This window comes from Rattus norvegicus, chromosome 4, assembly GCF_036323735.1.
Source record: "Rattus norvegicus strain BN/NHsdMcwi chromosome 4, GRCr8, whole genome shotgun sequence".
Taxonomy (NCBI): domain Eukaryota; kingdom Metazoa; phylum Chordata; class Mammalia; order Rodentia; family Muridae; genus Rattus; species Rattus norvegicus.
The window spans coordinates 150094340-150107142 of NC_086022.1; the positions used below are offsets into that span (position 1 = coordinate 150094340).

At 41.7% G+C, this 12803-nt stretch overlaps 1 protein-coding gene across 4 annotated transcripts in view; it reads left to right on the plus strand.

The window, feature by feature from the left end:
* Nucleotides 1-1403: 1403 nt before the first annotated feature.
* The window catches only part of Pparg (peroxisome proliferator-activated receptor gamma), a 125362-nt gene continuing 113962 nt past the window's right edge, over nucleotides 1404-12803 (plus strand). Inside the window, exon 1 of one of the 4 annotated variants that reach the window (XM_006237009.5) lies at nucleotides 1404-1538. The gene's annotated coding sequence lies outside the window, so the exon portion shown is untranslated. Of the gene's footprint in view, nucleotides 1796-2718; nucleotides 2845-12803 lie in introns of those variants that run through there. The other 3 variants (XM_039107130.2, NM_001145367.1, NM_001145366.1) reach the window with 3 other exon arrangements.

Sequence of the window (12803 nt, forward strand, 5' to 3'; positions counted from 1 at the left end):
GATATTAAACTGACACAAGGGGATAAGCCTCAGGAGAATCACAGTGAGTTCAAGGCAGCCAGGGCAACATAGCAAAACCTTTTCAAAAAGCTTAGTCAAAAGTTCAAAACAAAAACAAAACAAAAGTAGATCGGAACTCCTGCATGAGCAAGAAGTTGGCTACATATTTACTACATACATGTACACACATGCGTACTTCCCGCTGAGTGTGGGATGCTGACCCAAGTCAACATGATTACTTACTGACAGGCATAGAAATGGAGTCTCTGTGTGGTTAGTAAAATGGGCTTTAGAGTCCCTATATGAACCTGATCTGTGTCTTATTATTTGAGGGCTTTAGGGTGGAAGGACATGAATCTGTTGATTCAAGCTCTGAGCTTTCATTATAGTGTCATACTTACAAACCCCTGGTGAGGATGTTTAGTACCAGAAGAATAAAGAATTCCCTGTCTCCCAACAAACAAAGATGCTAAGAGTGGAGGAGCATCCTGAGCAAGAAGCACAATTATAAACTCCCAAAGGTCAGTACCTCCCAAAGGAGAGCCATAGAACAAGATTTTCATCAATAAGATTGGAAAGGGTAAAAGAAAGTCCTCTGGTGTCCTGAACATCGACGGCTTTCTGAATGTGCATCTTTAGGACAGATCATGACAGAAAGAGCTGAAAGAGGGCAAGAAAAGGAACTGTCCATCATGCATGCTTCAGGCTCCTGAGACAAGATGCTCCAAAATTCTAACTAAAAACAAGAGATTCCCAAGTCCTTTCCACACTGTGTGTAAGGTCCCCCATGCAAGAAATGGTGCTAAAGAATTCTAAAAATTCTTAATTGTTCTTTAGTGAACAAGGTTAACAAATAGTTTGAGGGCAGGAGAGACAGCTCAGAGGTTAGGAACACTTAGTGTTTGTCCAGAGGACCCTTGTTCAGTTCCCAGCACCAACCAACCACTTGTAACTCCAGCCCCAGAGAGACCATGCCTCTCAGTACACATACACACACACACACACACAAAATTGTATTTAAAAGGAAATTAAATGGTTAACACAAAGTCAGTTTATGAAGGTGTTCTCCTTCATATTGTTCTGAGAGTAAAAATAAAAATAAAAAGAGATCCTAAATATACTTAATTTATATTATTATTGTTATTATTATTATTTTTAAATGTTACTGAAAAGTACATCTAGAAAAAAACAAACTTCTGCGTGACAGTCAGGGCACCAGCCGGGCCATGGGCATCTGTCTGAGGAACGTGGGACCTTCTTGGGTCGCCTCCCAGCGACTGTGAGGAGCAAGGCGGCCAGGTAACCAGCGCGGGGTGCCGGGCGCTGAAGAGCCACGCGGGTCTCGTGGGCGCCGGCCTCTGGTTGCGGGTGCGGGGCCTCCGGCCTCTCCCTGGGCACCGCCCCCGGTCCGGCCGGGTCGCTCAGCTCGGCTCGTCCGCGGCCAGGCGGGGCGGTCGCACTCGGAGCGGCCGCCGCCTGGGGCGCTCGGGTCGGGTCGGCCGCACGGACGCACATTGCCCGCCAAGCCGCCGCCTCAGGTCAGAGTCGCCCCGGGCCACAAGGCCCGCCGCAGGGACGCTGAAGAAGAGACCTGGGGCGCCGCACTGGGGTACCGGGTCGTGTGAGGCCTGAGGGGACTGAGTGTGACGACAAGGTGACCAGGCTGAGGGGACGGGCTGAGGAGAAGTCATACTCAGACAGGACCCGGTGAGACTGACAGCCTGACGAGGTCTCTCTCGGCTGAGGGGACGCGGGCTGAGAAGTCACTTTCTGACCGGACTGTGTGACAGACAAGGTGAGGGGGCCTCGGCCTGTGGGGACTGGATCTGACTGTCTAGGTGACTGGGTCTCGGCTGAGGGGACGCGGGATGAGGAGAAGCCACTCTCTGTCAGGACTGTGTAACTGACAGCCTAATCCTGTCTCAACTAGAGGGGACGTGGGCTGGAAAGTCGCACTCTGACAGGACGGAGCGTGACAGACAAAGTGACGGAATCTTAACTGAGGGGACTGAGGAGAAGTCATACTCTTGACAGGACCAAATGTGACAGACAAGGTGATCGAGTCTGGGTCTGAGGGGGATGCGGTCTGAGGAGAAGTCACTTAGGAGAAGAGTGAGAGAGCGTGATAGCGGGGCGGGGTCGGAGTGAGGGGTCTCGGCTGAGGACCGGTCACCCGCCTAGAGAGCCGAGTGTGACTGACAAGGTGAATGTCCTCGTGAGGGGCACGGCCCGGCAGGCCCGGAGGGCCACAGTGGAGCCACCTCAGGTTTCCTCAGAAGGTGCTCCGGCAGGCGTGTGCGAGCTCGGAGCAGGGTAGCCCGGGCAGCCCGACCCTGACAGGAAAGCCAGGTCTCCGCACGGTCCAGAACTCCCGCGGGAGGCCGCATTGTGTGGATCTGGTGACAGTTTTCAGAGAGGGGCTCGCCAGTAGCCACCGGGTACCCCGAGGCGCTGGGGGTGGGGGGAGGAGGGTGCGCCGGTGATCGTCTAAGCAACTTGGCCCGGGGCTCCCGCCCGCCCGGGGCTCGCCAGGTGTGAGGAAAATGGGGTCACTGTCGCCAAGGCCCCGCCCCACCAGTGCCCCTCTTCAGCCTAGGAAGGGGGCGAGCACAGGGCAGGGCTAACTGGAGTAGGCAGCCCTCGTGGTGGGGGTGGAAGGTGGGTGTGTGGCTCCGGTGCTTTATGGCTTGGGAGTGGGGAGGAGCCTAAGGTGAGGAGGCAGAAACTGGGAGTAGCCTGGGCTGCTTTTATATAAGGGACTCGAGGAGGTCAAGAAGGGGCCTGGACCTCTGCTGGTGATCAGAAGGCTGCAGCGCTAAATTCATCTTAACTCCCATTGAGTAGGTGAGTGGCTGCATCGTCATGGCACTTTGTTAGAGGGTGTTGTGAAGTGGCCAAACTGCCCCAAGTTCTTACACATCAGGATGGTTTGGCTGTGTTCTTGTACTGTAAGAATCTGCTTCGCTTCTGATGCTAACGGTGGGAAGGTCGTGTCATTTACTTCAGGAGGAGGAAAAAAATCAAGAGTTGAGTTTTCTGTCAGGCAGAAGCTAAAGTTGTTCTTCTTTAGCAGAATGAAGGACAAAAATGTAAATTGAAATGATCATTTGAAAACAAAACCAGATGAACCAAGTTGGAGGGTAACTAACAGTTGGAAAGCCTCTTTCTTGATTTGGAGTTCATTATCATAATGTCAACTCTTTATTATCATGCACAAAGCAAATTGTTAACCGGAGTTATTAAATGAATAACTTAGTCTTGGACTTGGGCAGGTCTTCCAAAGATATCAGGTGCTCTGTGGGAGTCCTCCTGTCCATAGCTAAGTGATCAACTGCTGACTAAAAATATAGCTAGGTCCAGGTGCTATGTGATTTAAAGCCTGGCTAGGGTAGGAGCTGACATACATTGTGACTTCTCAAAGAGATACTTCTCTTGAATGTTTAACAGACGCGCTCATAGATGCTAAGAGCACTTGGAAGCGATGTTTCAGAAGATTCGGTTTCGACTTTAAAATAAGTTCTCTGTGGCCTTATCTTCAACCGCATTTGCTCTAAAGTAAATGTCCAAAATATTAATTTTAATATACGGAAATTTGAAGTCAGTGTCATGCATTAGTTGGAGTGAAGCATATTACAAAGCCATCCATTTTTATTTTACTGTGTGTTTTGTGTGAATTTGCTCGTTTAAGTGCTACCTCAATATTTTAATTTGCTGAGACTTGTATCTTCAGTGAGAAGATCTGAAAAGCAACTGGTGGCCATCTCAATATTCTGCAGCTCACTAGAAGGGAAAAGATTGTCGACAGTTTTATTTTTAAGGAAAAAAATCTTTTTCATATGTAAAAGTTTCAAACTCTTAAAACTGCTGAAGAACAATGGCGCCGTGAAGTCTGAAGTTCTGGGTACCTCTAGACCAAGGAGTTTTTACATGCTGTGTCCTCACCCTTTCATATCTAAAAGAATATAAGCTCTTTAAAACAAATTAGAACTAAAAGACCCAGAAGCATCATACACATCAATATTTAAGACTACTTTGATGGTTTTTGTGATAACTATTTTTAATAATTCAGTACATTTCCTTTAAAGGAACTGGTTTTCTTAGCATTCACGTCACTACATATCTCAGCGTCACTTTAACAAAAAAGGGAAAGTCACACTAAAAAAAAAATCATATCATTAGTTTCAAAGTCCCTTTGACATTTAAAATTCATATATGATAAAAGCATGACTTTACATTTTTGACGTAGAAATGGATTACTGAGTATGCAAGTGATTGTGTTCAGTTAGTAAGTTTTACATATTTAAACAAATGATTTTTTTTTCACTTTTAAGTCTCTGAAAAGAAGAGTATGCCATCAGTCTTCTCAAGATCCTTCTGTGTGGGCCCTGTGAAAACATGAATATGGATTAGCAACGTATTTAAGTTACTTTTCAGATTATGAAGTGGTTGCTAATAGCAGGAGACTTTCATAAAAATTTTGTTAAAATAACTTTTCTAAAAGATTCAGTATTTTCACAGCTTTCATGGGCTCTATAGGTGCCCGGTGTGTATGGCACAACATGTGGTCATTCTAATTTGTGTCTTTCTGCTGAATTTATTGTCATACGGACTTAGAAATATTCTCTGTGTCATAAAGTAAGGCAAAAATACTGGGAGAAAGTATCTTTGCTTTCATAGGATTCCACTAAATAAATATTGGTAGAAGATTTAAAAAAAATACTACACTAGTCAAGACAATTTGATTTAAATCAATAGTATGTAATTTTAAACATATGCGCAGCCCACAAATTGTCAAAGTGAATTTCGCTCTTGTTTTTCTTATTTATGTGGCAAATTTCCCTGTTATCTATTACTTAACTTCACTTTCCTAATGCCTAAGTGCAGCAAAAAGGGCAGTGGCATAATGGCTTACAAAGGTCCTTAGAAACTGGATTAAGTTGACCAAAAAATAGCAAGACCAGTTAATTCTGCCTTGATACCAGGGAGGCCTTAAATACCATATATTATTTAGTTCCATAGCATATGAGGGGTTTTTTTAAAATTATTTTTATGTTTTTTTAAATTTTCCTGAGGTTTCTTGTCTACTACTTGTAGTTTTCTCACAATACAGAAGTAGATTTTTGGAGAGTCATACATGATATATTTTAAACTATTATTTAATAAACTGACATATTTTAAATTTTATTTCTCTAACACAAACTGCATTCATAAGGAGATCTCAAACACAATAGGCCCTACTTTGGTGAAATGTGCGATACATGTTACAATAATATTTACCAGTGGTCTAATATATCCTTAAATCATTATCTTAAGACCTAGGTTTATTCTTACTGATCCTCTTCAATTGTATATATGTATCAGTATTTTAATCAAATATTCTGCTTAAAACATGGATGTTTATGCTGCTTAAGTAGTTCAATTATTATGTTCTTTCTAAGTATGGAAAGTTAGGAAAGCTTAAAATTATTAACCTTTGTTTCTATTTGTTTGTTTTGGGTATGGTTTTAAGATATCAGCAAGCCTGGATATCTTAAATGATAAGAGCTTGGCCCTGGATTTAACTGAGCTGACATCCTAAAGACAACCTACGCAGCTATCTAGGTCAGCACCGACTCGTTCCCAAGTCTGACTAGCTTGCTCTCTTACCACCTCTGAGATAATCGTGAAGAAAGATAAAAATGCCTGTCGATTTATAGCCAACTCAAGAAAAATTTATAGAAACGTTCTGTTTTCAGCTTTAAATTATATTCTCCACTCGCTATTGATTTGGGACAAAAACAAGCATAACGTTTTTCCCTTCTGTCTTTGTGAGTCCTTCACAGACAAGTGGTCTTTGTGCTAGTACTAAGTTTCCAGGGCGGCAGGCTTGTGTGTTTATTTGATAAAGCTCTGCTCTTTATGGATTTTTATGGCATACTTTTGTGAGGCTTGAATATGTTATCCGGGGGAAGTTTATTTTACCAAACATAGTAGTCTCCTTCAGTTCCATAGTTTACTACTGACACCTAAAAGACTAAATGATTCTTTGGGCTAGTCATTAAAACTGTTCATTTGTTGCAACAAACAATGACTCAAATTAGCCTTCTAAAAAATTTAACAAGTCACTTATGCCTGCTAACAGGCCACTCACTTATTGGCACGCAGCAAGTGGATAAGCATGTAAATGACTACGCATCTGAAGTCCTCTGTGGATTAACTAATGCAGATCATTATAAGAGACGTCCCTGTGCAAGAAACGGACTGGGACTAGATGTGGTAACATGGGCCGATCCCAAGCTGCATCTTGGTGAGCTGTGTGCTTGCCTGGTGAGTGGGACGGAAAGAGGCTTGTGTGCTGCACAAGTGATTGCTGGGGAAAATTGCCGTGGGGTTTGAAGTCCACGTCCTTGGCAAAAAAAAACCAACCTCTTCAAGACCTGGAAGCTGCAAGGTTGGGCCTATGGGGGCGAAGAAAGGCTGGAAGCAGGCAAAGAAAGGCTCAAGCCAGTGCTTATAAGTGTGTGTCTTTGTGGATTTCCCTTTGGGAGTGGGAGCCCAGATTCTCATTAACTTCTACCCTCTTATTAGCAAGTACTGTTGGCGCTTCCTACGAGTCTTGGCTCTTTTTTCAAGCACCCAAGTGACCAGGAAAGAGACTGAAAAACTTTTTTGTTGTTGTTTTTTTGTTTTGTTTTGTTTTTTTGGTTTTTGTTTTTGATAGAGTAGAGTGGATTTTTCTCTACTGCACTGTTGCAGACACAAAAGAAAGATGTCATCAATCCTCATAATTGCATTGGTTACAGTAAATTTAAAGCTTTCAGGCAGAATTTAAACTAGATAATAGAATGAGGTTTTGTTACATTTAATCAATTTTTTTATTTATTTAGGTATTGGAAGTCACCCTGGCCCCTCACATGCAAAGCAGTACTGTTGGACTACTTTGTACAATAATACCCCCAGATTCCATTTTATTGATTTTGTGCTGTGTGTTTTGCTTTGAGGTACTGGTGATTGAATGCCCATGGGCTTGCATGTGCTGGGCAGGTGCTTTCCCACCCTTCAGCAATTACTGTTTGAATGTTGTATATGAGTGGTTGTTTTGCCTGCATGTGTGTCTGTGTACCACTTGTGTGTCTGGATTCCCATGGAGGCTGGAAAAGGGTGTCCAACCCCCTGGAACTAGTATTACAGATGGCTGTGAGTCACCATGTGAACGCTGGGAATTGAACCTGGGTCCTCTGAAAGAGCAGCAAATGCTCTTAACTGCCGAGCCATTTCTCCAGTGCCTCCTTATTCTTTGTAGAAAATAAGTCCACTGTTACATTTAGCTACTTAAAAACAATCTGTAGACTTATCTGGAATTATGGTACAGAGATAAGATGAGTTGAAACAAATTGTCTGACCCTTAGGAAGAGTTCAGATTGGCATGGACCTGGGATTGAGGAGTCCTTTTCAGTTTGCGGCAGATAAGGTGAGGGAAGTAGAGAAAAGGGGAATACCCTGAGTAGGAGGGTGTAGGAGGAGAACATACAGATCCTGGTCTCCTCTGCTCTCAGGCACAGGTTGTGTGCTTACCGCGTCCTAGAATGTAAGATCAGATTGAAAGAATTCACCCTGCTCCGTGGTAACATCTCCGGCTTCTAGAATCACTGAAATCCTAAGGTTGCCTCTCGCTGCTGTTACTCTTTCTGGCCCTCAAGTGACTGTGGGGAAAATCTAGTAAAGGGACGAGAGACAAGTTATCCTTTCATCTTGTGTGTTTAAGCAGTACGTTCTCCTATATAGGGAGGGCAATAGGGAAACATAGAACTGTGAGACCGAGTGCTGGGGTGAACTCCTTAACCTTGACCCCACCCCTGCAGCTGTCATTCCACCACTAAATGCTGTTGTCATACGAAGGTCTGGAGTCCACTTTAAAGAACCAGTGTTCTGGGCAGAATTAACTGACCGAGTCACTATCAGGAAAAAAAAAAAAAAAAAGCTTGCTTCCTTGATTTCTTGTTGCCTGAAAACACAGGTAACATTCATGTGGAGTTGGAAAGAGAGAGTAGAAATCGTATTTGGTGACTGCCTCTAACCACTGCACTCAGGAGGAGGAAGGACAGGATTGGGGAAGGGAGATTTGCTCACATGTGGAATTGGATAAAGGGGGTTAAGAAAGGGAGTGGGGGGTAAGGTAATACGTGGACCTTGGCAGCAAGATATATACATGACACCAACTATGTGGACCAGCAGTGATAAGAAAAGACAAATGATTTATTCTACATGCATACTTTTTTTTTCTCATAAAAATCAAGACAAGGACCTGAAAGATGGCTCAGTCAAAAGCTGGACAACCTGAGTTTGGTCCCTAGGACCTACATGGTGGGAGGAAAGACTGGCCTCCTGAGGGTTGTCATGTGAACACACACACAATAAATAAATGTAATTTAAAAAATTTAAATCAAGACAGGTTGCAGATGTTCCTCAAACTATTTTTCAACTCAAAAGAAAACAAACAGTTATTGTGCAATAGCATTTTACCTAGGAAACGTCATCAAAGTTCAGAGCGGTGAGCTGGCAGTTAAGATAATGTAATCAAGCACTGCGGTATCACCCTTCCTTGGGTCCCTTATTTCCTTCAAGATGTCACACTAATCTCCTGCTGCCTTCATGAGTTAGTTCCAGCAGACAGCTAAAGCACCTTCCTAGTAGATCCCAGTGAAAGTGGTTTTTCAATCACTTCAGTGAGGAAACACGTTGCCTAAGAAGAAGAAATGATGCTTAATGCTTCGGCAGAGCCACTTCACACATACTCTGCTTTCTTCTCTTTAGGCTCAAAATGGTTACAGCAACTCAGTGACGCTCTGCTAGAAACTGAAGCTTGGTGGCCTTATTAGTTCTGTGAATCAGATATTTGGTGGGATTCATTAAGAACAGCCACCCTCCAGGTTGGGGATTTAGCTCAGTGGTAGAGTGCTTGCCTAGGAAGCGCAAGGCCCTGGGTTCGGTCCCCAGCTCCGAAAAAAAGAACCAAAAAAAAAAAGAACAGCCACCCTCACACCCAGTATTAAGCACACTACTTACCTGTCATTAGTGTTTACACAACCTTTCGGTTTATGAACCTAAATCTGAGAATCCTAAAGCCTCACCCTGCTATATATTGTCTCTTTCTTGCAGTTGATAATTACCCATGTAAACAAGCTTTTTTTGTGTGGAAAAGTATACCCATATGCATGTTTTTCTTGTTCTATATACTGGATAAGGTTTATTTAAAAAAAAGGAAAACAAACATGTGAATGACATGTGAATGATATAAATATAAATGAAGTTGAAACTTCAAAAAATTATTTGCATATGTCAGAGTAATTCAGAAAAGTAGAGAGTGCACCCAGGCAAGCAAGCATTTGGCAATGGAAGATTGCTACATGTTCCCTTGAAGCATTTGGAATGACTTAGTAACATCCTGATTTTATTTAAAGGCAATATAATATTTTAAATTTTGAGTTCAGCAATGTTCAAATTCTCTGGCTTTTAGGACTTTGAAAGTAATAGATGAGAAGTTTCTCGAAGGAAGGTACCAGTAGGCTTTTAGTCATCTTTTTTGTCTCCAGCATACAGCACAGTGATAGTTCAATAAATTTTTTCTAAAAGAGTAGGGAGGGCTCGGAATGTAGCTTAGTTGGTGGAGTGCTTGCCTAGCATGCAGAACACTCTAGATTCTATCCCAAACACAAACTGACAACTTGGAATCTTAGCACCCAGGAGGTAGAGGCCGGAAGATCAGAGAAGTTCACCATAGTCCTCAGCCCGGCACAATGGATTGGGCCTGCATGGATTTATTAGGTTATACTCTTGTCTGTAGCCTATATGAAATTACTTGCCATATTTCACTTTATTCATAGAATCCCTGGGAACTATCCTGTAAAAGTCACCACAGCTGGCTTGCTAGATTACTTAGAAAAACTCAGTACTGTTGTCTGTAAGTTCCTGTCAAGGTAGGCCAACTTATTGTCCATAGCTCCTGTTGCTGTAGGCTAACTGGATCTCTTAGACTGTGTCTCATTGGTTCTTTTTGTCTTTGAGTGGCAGTAAGGAACCCTGAGTCACAAAGACTGGGTTTTATACAACCACAGAAAAGGATCTAGCCCTGGAAAACTACTCTATGTTAAATAAATAAAGCTATTTTCCAGTTCCAGTTTAATAAAGGTTGACAATAAGCCCTTCCTAGTGATTTTTAGTAACAGTTTTGTTTCTTACTCTAAAATTCTGTGATTTGGCATTTGCAGCCAGGGGTGTGGCTCAACGCTAGAGGGGTTGTCTAGCATGCAAAGTCCTGTGAACAACACACTATGATTTAGAAGCTGAAGAAATTTGTATTTACGTATCTCTGATGTCACTGTAATTTACTTCAGGCTGCTGAGAAAGCAGTTGGGCAATGTGTTGCATACCATAATGTTATAGCGTCACTTCTGAGGCTTTTTCCAGAGCACCAGAAGTTACAGGAAGAGCCAATACAAGAACTTCATAAAAGCATTGTTATAAGAACCAGTATTTGAACTGGGAATGGTGGTATACGCCTCTAATCCCAGCACCTGAGAAACTGTGGACAGAGGATTACATGTCAGAAGTCAGCCTGGGCCACACAGTAAGATACCATCTAAAACCATACTTGGAAGTGACGCAGATATTTAGCAACAGAGAAAATAGTTAACTTCATAGTTTCTTTGTGATCCTGATCAGGAAAAATCAAGGCAAGGTATGAGAATCCTCTAGCTAGATTTTTAAGTTTTTCTCTGTCACACCCAAACTTTGTTTCACACTTAGTTTTATTTAACATATTAGATTTACCTGTGCAGGTTTTTTTTTTTCATGATTCACTTATTTGGGAAGGAGAAAAAAAAGTTCATCTTTTTTTTTAAACAGGCTCATCTTGTTCGCAGGCTTATATAAGGTTCAATTTTGCAGATTTATTATGGCCTGTTTGATCTTTTGTTTGTGCTGTCAAATAGAACTTTGAAAACAGCTTCTGGAATTACTTTCTCTTAAAGCTCTCCTCTTTAAATTTTTTTCTTAAAAATATATGTATGTATTATGATCTTTGTTTTTTCTCTCTCTAAAACTGAATGACCTCATGTGAGAGTTATTTGGCTCTCCAACTCCTGGTGGAATGTTGTATATGTACTCATAACTAGTAATGATACAGAAGCCTGTTAAGGTAAGCGCCCCTTATTAATGAGACCTTAGTGTGAAATGTGGTAGAAATCCTGAAGAAAGAGGCTCAAATATAGCAAGGAACATGTTTCCCCAAATCCCTGCAAACAATGCAAAATCACATATATTTACACATATATGCATGCATACATGCAGACATACGGTAATAGTTCTTGAACTTTTCTTTTTTTCCCTGTTCCAGAAGGTCCAGAAGTAAAAATTAACTGCTTTTGACTTTGTCCCAGGTTATATATTGTTCCTGTTACTTTCTTTGGGAATATATATATATATACATATGTATATGAATTAATAATATGTGTGTATATTATGTATGTATGTACATATGTACATGTATGTATGTATGTATCTTATATTGGTTTTGTGATACTCTTTCCTTCTAAAAGTATTAAAAAGTCTTCTAGAAGTTTTATATCAGTGATACTAAATTTTTTTCCTTCCCTCTCAAGTTCCTGCTGATTTAGCCCCTAATGTCAGCCAGTGTGAACTGTAGCTAACAGGACTTCAACTTTTAGATTGTACAGTCTTTGGTAGGACAGACTTAAGTGTTGATACTTCAAAGAGTAAATCTACCAAAGCTTTTCTGTGGAGGGATGCAGTATGAAACATCAAATCCTGAGCCTCAAACATGCTAGGTAAACTGTTGAGCACTGAGCCACACCCTTAGCCCCCATATCCTAGGTAGAATGACCACTCCCTAATCAAGTTATTGTAACTATTCCATATTTCTGAATTCAGAAATTGCTTTTACCATTTTTGTTTGGTATTAAAAATGACAGAAAATGTTTTGTTGACCACTTAAAAATAAATTCTGAACATGAATGACAGCAGTGCACAAGGAAAACATATTTTAAAGGCATTTATGTGAAATCAAATAGAATATATTCTTGCCCACACACAATGCTGTGAACTATTGAGGGAACATCAATTTAGGCATAACCAGAACTTTCAGGTCTGGCAAATGTTGTCAGTGTGTTTATTGCATCCCACAAACTGCACCCTTGCTGATTGACCATCGACTTTACGAACTGTGTATTGAGATCAAAACCCATTTTCTGAAAACACAGCCACATGAATGGCGAGGCTGGAGCTTCAGAGCTAAAGATCTATGAACTACAAACCTGCATCTAGCACTGGGCAGTTAAAGACCTTGGTTCAGTCAGAGATGTGAAGTGACAGTGATGGGACATAGAGCATATTGGCATGACCAATCACATAATCCATTCCATGTGTTCACTGTGCTTCTCAGACCAGTCTCCGACCCTAGCAAATACAGACACATGTCTCATTTGGTTTTGATAAAGCATGAATGGACAGGATTTACCCTGACTACCAGCTTTTGAATTCAGAATATCCAAACTATTCTCCACCTAAATGAAACATAAGTGGAAGACAGACTTACTCTAAAATGTATCTGATACAGTCTGTCTTCTGTATCACAAATTACATTTGCTGACTTTTTGGGGGGTGTCATTTCTATTTCTATGTTTCTGTCATATATTATTAGAGTATAGGGGTGTGTGTCATAGCTCTTGACATTTTTTTTAACCTCTCTGTGCACTGCATGCCTTCCCTAGTCCTGACCTGAAGCATGGGACAGGTGCATCCTAAGT